Genomic DNA, 6772 nt, shown 5'->3' on the forward strand with positions numbered 1-6772 from the left:
CCCAGCATGCTTCCATTGCAGTACTCTGCTGCACATGTAAGTGCAAGAGATCCTGAAGCACTCACTCATCATGGGAAAGTACCAATGTGTTTCTTCGTTGGTTGATTTAAGAAAATTCTTACAAAAACTCTCCAGATTATTGACTTTTTAAAGTTTTTCTAGGAAACGTTCTAGATTAATGCTTATTAGCCTTTGTCAGTATGTAGTTTTTGCAAAGTGTCTCTGTGGCGCAATCGGTTAGTGTGTCTGGCTACTAACCAAAAGGTTGGTGGTTCAATCCCACCCAGGGACATGATTGACCTTGTGATCAGGTTTTGGTGATATTTAAGTAGACAAGTCAAAATTTCAAACCCCCTCTTTTGGTGTAGGGTACCTGGCCTTCTCTGATGTAATCGGAGTTAGATTTGATTCAGTGATTTTATAAAAAACAGCTAGGAAGCACAATTTAGCAATGGGTTGCAGAGAAAAAAATATGCTGGTAGAAAAATCCAATTGAGTGATTAAACAGCTCTTCATTTTCTGCCTTTATTTTTATGCTAACAAATTTGTTCTCTGAAAAGTGTCCACAAAGCCAAGTCTCTGATTAACACCTTTGTAAGGATGGTTTTTCACCTATTACTAAATTAAACTTGCTTCATTGGAAAGGCAGCAAGATGCATCCTCATTTCAATGTCTACTGAAATAATACAGGTTGACACCAGGAAACATTAACGCCACTGCATCCTTGCTGCTTTCTCATGTAGAAGTCTGTTTTATGTGAAAACAAGGTGACATGTAATTAGCACACAGGTAAGGAATTAAGAAAATCTTTATTTAAGGGTGAAGATGTTTCTCACAAAATCGTTGCCCCAATGCATCATTGAAATTCAAGCTGGAAAGATGATTTTAATATATCACTTGTACATTTTGTATTGCTCTTCTGGTGACAATGTAGTTTGTTTTTGTCAATTACCCTTTTAATAATAGGGTAAAGAAAATTAAGTGGATTTTTTAAAGAAAACTATACTGTCAATATAATATTAAAACAAATTAAAATGGTAAAAGTTATTGTACTTTAAGTAAAAATAAAAGAGCAAAAATATCAATCCCAGTTTTGATTACTTAAATTAACAAAAAAAATGCATATAGCAAAGATTAGTTTCAATCTGCCTACCTCTGGGTTATGGGCCCAGCATGCTTCCATTGCAGTACTCTGCTGCACATGTAAGTGCAAGAGATCCTGAAGCACTCACTCATCATGGGAAAGTACCAATGTGTTTCTTCGTTGGTTGATGGAAGAAACATCTTACAAAAACTCTCCAGATTATAGACTTTTTAAAGTTTTTCTAGGAAACGTTCTAGATGTATGCTTATTAGCCTTTGTCAGTATGTAATTTTTGCAAAGTGTCTCTGTGGCGCAATCGGTTAGTGTGTCCGGCTATTAACCAAAAGGTTGATGGTTCAATCCCACCCAGCGACGTAATAGACCTTGTTATCAGATTTTGGTGATCTTTAAGTAGACAAGTCAAAATTTCAAACCCCCTGTTATGGTGTAGGGTACCTGGCCTTCTCTGATGTAATCAGAGTTAGATTTGATTCACTGATTTTATAAAAACAGCTAGGCTGCACAATTTTGCAGTGGGTTGCAGAGAAAAAGAAATATGCTGGCAAAAAAAATCCAATTGAGTGATTAAACAGCTCTTCATTTTCTGGCTTTATTTTTATGCTAACAAATTTGTTCTCTGAAAAGTGTCCACAAAGCCAAGTCTCTGATTAACACCTTTGTAGGGATGGTTTTTCACCTATTACTAAATTAAACTTGCTTCATTGGAAAGGCAGCAAGATGCATCCTCATTTCAATGTCTACTGAAATAATACAGGTTGACACCAGGAAACATTAACGCCACTGCATCCTTGCTGCTTTCTCATGTAGAAGTCTGTTTAATGTGAAAACAAGGTGATATCTAATTAGCACACAGGTAAGGAATTAAGAAAATCTTTATTTAAGGGTGAAGATGTTTCTCACAAAATCGTTGCCCCAATGCATCATTGAAATTCAAGCTGGAAAGATGATTTTAATATATCACTTGTACATTTTGTATTGCTCTTCTGGTGACAATGTAGTTTGTTTTTGTCAATTACCCTTTTAATAATAGGGTAAAGAAAATTAAGTGGATTTTTTAAAGAAAACTATACTGTCAATATACTATTAAAACAAATTAAAATGGTAAAAGTTATTGTACTGTAAGTAAAAATAAAAGAGCCAACATATCAATCCCAGTTTTGGATTACTTTAATTAACAAAAAAAAATGCATATAGCAGAGGATAGTTTCAATCTGCCTACCTCTGGGTTATGTGCCCAGCATGCTTCCATTGCTGTACTCTGCTGCACATGTAAGTGCAAGAGATCCTGAAGCACTCACTCATCATGGGAAAGTACCAATGTGTTTCTTCGTTGGTGGATGGAAGAAACATCTTACAAAAACTCTCCAGATTATTGACTTTTTAAAGTTTTTCTAGGAAACGTTTTAGATGAATGCTTATTAGCCTTTGTCAGTATGTACTTTTGCAAAGTCTCTCTGTGGCGCAATCAGTTAGTGTGTGTGGCTAAAAACCAAAAGGTTGGTGGTTCAATCCCACCCAGGGACGTAATTGACCTTGTTATCAGATTTTGGTGATCTTTAAGTAGACAAGTCAAAATTTCAAACCCCCTCTTATGGTGTAGGGTACCTGGCCTTCTCTGATGTAATCAGAGTTAGATTTGATTCAGTGATTTTATAAAAACAGCTAGGAAGCACAATTTAGCAGTGGGTTGCAGAGAAAAAGAAATATGCTGGCAAAAAAATCCAATAGAGTGATTAAACAGCTCTTCATTTTCTGGCTTTATTTTTATGCTAACAAATTTGTTCTCTGAAAAGTGTCCACAAAGCCAAGTCTCTGATTAACACCTTTGTAGGGATGGTTTTTCACCTATTACTAAATTTAATTTGCTTCATTGGAAAGGCAGCAAGATGCATCCTCATTTCAATGTCTACTGAAATAATACGGGTTGACACCAGGAAACATTAACGCCACAGCATCCTTGCTGCTTTCTCATGTGGAAGTCTGTTTAATGTGAAAACAAGGTGATATCTAATTAGCACACAGGTAAGGAATTAAGAAAATCTTTATTTAAGGGTGAAGATGTTTCTCACAAAATCGTTGCCCCAATGCATCATTGAAATTCAAGCTGGAAAGATGATTTTAATATATCACTTGTACATTTTGTATTGCTCTTCTGGTGACAATGTAGTTTGTTTTTGTCAATTACCCTTTTAATAATAGGGTAAAGAAAATTAAGTGGATTTTTTAAAGAAAACTATACTGTCAATATACTATTAAAACAAATTAAAATGGTAAGTAAAAATAAAAGAGCAAAAATATCAATCCCAGTTTTGATTACTTAAATTAACAAAAAAAATGCATATAGCAAAGGATAGTTTCAATCTGCCTACCTCTGGGTTATGGGCCCAGCATGCTTCCATTGCAGTACTCTGCTGCACATGTAAGTGCAAGAGATCCTGAAGCACTCAGTCATCATGGGAAAGTACCAATGTGTTTCTTCGTTGGTTGATGGAAGAAACATCTTACAAAAACTCTCCAGATTATTGACTTTTTAAAGTTTTTCTAGGAAACGTTCTAGATGTATGCTTATTAGCCTTTGTCAGTATGTGCTTTTTGCAAAGTGTCTCTGTGGCGCAATTGGTTAGTGTGTCCGGCTACTAACCAAATGGTTGGTGGTTGAATCCCACCCAGGGACGTAATTGACCTTGTTATCAGATTTTGGTGATCTTTAAGTAGACAAGTCAAAATTTCAAACCCCCTGTTCTGGTGTAGGGTACCTCGCCTTCTCTGATGTAATCAGAGTTAGATTTGATTCATTGATTTTATAAAAACAGCTAGGAAGCACAATTTAGCAGTGGGTTGCAGAGAAAAAGAAATATGCTGGCAAAAAAAATCCAATTGAGTGATTAAACAGCTCTTCATTTTCTGGCTTTATTTTTATGCTAACAAATTTGTTCTCTGAAAAGTGTCCACAAAGCCAAGTCTCTGATTAACACCTTTGTAGGGATGGTTTTTCACCTATTACTAAATTAAACTTGCTTCATTGGAAAGGCAGCAAGATGCATCCTCATTTCAATGTCTACTGAAATAATACAGGTTGACACCAGGAAACATTAACGCCACTGCATCCTTGCTGCTTTCTCATGTAGAAGTCTGTTTAATGTGAAAACAAGGTGATATCTAATTAGCACACAGGTAAGGAATTAAGAAAATCTTTATTTAAGGGTGAAGATGTTTCTCACAAAATCGTTGCCCCAATGCATCATTGAAATTCAAGCTGGAAAGATGATTTTAATATATCACTTGTACATTTTGTATTGCTCTTCTGGTGACAATGTAGTTTGTTTTTGTCAATTACCCTTTTAATAATAGGGTAAAGAAAATTAAGTGGATTTTTTAAAGAAAACTATACTGTCAATATACTATTAAAACAAATTAAAATGGTAAAAGTTATTGTACTTTAAGTAAAAATAAAAGAGCAAAAATATCAATCCCAGTTTTGATTACTTAAATTAACAAAAAAAAATGCATATAGCAAAGGATAGTTTCAATCTGCCTACCTCTGGGTTATGGGCCCAGCATGCTTCCATTGCAGTACTCTGCTGCACATGTAAGTGCAAGAGATCCTGAAGCACTCACTCATCATGGGAAAGTACCAATGTGTTTCTTCGTTGGTTGATGGAAGAAACATCTTACAAAAACTCTCCAGATTATTGACTTTTTAAAGTTTTTCTAGGAAACGTTCTAGATGTATGCTTATTAGCCTTTGTCAGTATGTGCTTTTTGCAACGTGTCTCTGTGGCGCAATTGGTTAGTATGTCTGGCTACTAACCAAATGGTTGGTGGTTCAATCCCAACCAGGGACGTAATTGACCTTGTTATCAGATTTTGGTGATCTTTAAGTAGACAAGTCAAAATTTCAAACCCCCTGTTCTGGTGTAGGGTACCTGGCCTTCTCTGATGTAATCAGAGTTAGATTTGATTCATTGATTTTATAAAAACAGCTAGGAAGCACAATTTAGCAGTGGGTTGCAGAGAAAAAGAAATATGCTGGCAAAAAAAATCCAATTGAGTGATTAAACAGCTCTTCATTTTCTTGCTTTATTTTTATGCTAACAAATTTGTTCTCTGAAAAGTGTCCACAAAGCCAAGTCTCTGATTAACACCTTTGTAGGGATGGTTTTTCACCTATTACTAAATTAAACTTGCTTCATTGGAAAGGCAGCAAGATGCATCCTCATTTCAATGTCTACTGAAATAATACAGGTTGACACCAGGAAACATTAACGCCACTTCATCCTTGCTGCTTTCTCATGTAGAAGTCTGTTTAATGTGAAAACAAGGTGATATCTAATTAGCACACAGGTAAGGAATTAAGAAAATCTTTATTTAAGGGTGAAGATGTTTCTCACAAAATCGTTGCCCCAATGCATCATTGAAATTCAAGCTGGAAAGATGATTTTAATATATCACTTGTACATTTTGTATTGCTCTTCTGGTGACAATGTAGTTTGTTTTTGTCAATTACCCTTTTAATAATAGGGTAAAGAAAATTAAGTGGATTTTTTTAAAGAAAACTATACTGTCAATATACTATTCAAACAAATTAAAATGGTAAAAGTTATTGTACTTCAAGTAAAAATAAAAGAGCAAAATATCAATCCCAGTTTTGATTACTTAAATTAACAAAAAAAATGCATATAGCAAAGGATAGTTTCAATCTGCCTACCTCTGGGTTATGGGCCCAGCATGCTTCCATTGCAGTACTCTGCTGCACATGTAAGTGCAAGAGATCCTGAAGCACTCACTCATCATGGGAAAGTACCAATGTGTTTCTTCGTTGGTTGATGGAAGAAACATTTTACAAAAACTCTCCAGATTATTGACTTTTTAAAGTCTTTCTAGGAAACGTTCTAGATGTATGCTTATTAGCCTTTGTCAGTAGGTGCATTTTGCAAAGTGTCTCTGTGGCGCAATTGGTTAGTGTGTCCGGCTACTAACCAAATGGTTGGTGGTTCAATCCCAACCAGGGACGTAATTGACCTTGTTATCAGATTTTGGTGATCTTTAAGTAGACAAGTCAAAATTTCAAACCCCCTGTTCTGGTGTAGGGTACCTGGCCTTCTCTGATGTAATCAGAGTTAGATTTGATTCATTGATTTTATAAAAACAGCTAGGAAGCACAATTTAGCAGTGGGTTGCAGAGAAAAAGAAATATGCTGGCAAAAAAAATCCAATTGAGTGATTAAACAGCTCTTCATTTTCTGGCTTTATTTTTATGCTAACAAATTTGTTCTCTGAAAAGTGTCCACAAAGCCAAGTCTCTGATTAACACCTTTGTAGGGATGGTTTTTCACCTATTACTAAATTAAACTTGCTTCATTGGAAAGGCAGCAAGATGCATCCTCATTTCAATGTCTACTGAAATAATACAGGTTGACACCAGGAAACATTAACGCCACTGCATCCTTGCTGCTTTCTCATGTGGAAGTCTGTTTAATGTGAAAACAAGGTGATATCTAATTAGCACACAGGTAAGGAATTAAGAAAATCTTTATTTAAGGGTGAAGATGTTTCTCACAAAATCGTTGCCCCAATGCATCATTGAAATTCAAGCTGGAAAGATGATTTTAATATATCACTTGTACATTTTGTATTGCTCTTCTGGTGACAATGTAGTTTGTTTTT

General features: G+C 35.3%; 1 non-coding gene across 1 annotated transcript; it reads left to right on the forward strand.

Annotated features, from left to right (window-relative positions):
- The first annotated feature begins 218 nt into the window (after positions 1–218).
- Positions 219–292, forward strand: TRNAS-ACU (transfer RNA serine (anticodon ACU)). The gene has a single exon. It is a non-coding gene; the product is annotated as a tRNA-Ser (tRNA).
- Positions 293–6772: the final 6480 nt, after the last annotated feature.

Source organism: Pseudophryne corroboree, chromosome 8 (assembly GCF_028390025.1).
Source record: "Pseudophryne corroboree isolate aPseCor3 chromosome 8, aPseCor3.hap2, whole genome shotgun sequence".
NCBI classification, from domain to species: Eukaryota; Metazoa; Chordata; class Amphibia; order Anura; family Myobatrachidae; genus Pseudophryne; species Pseudophryne corroboree.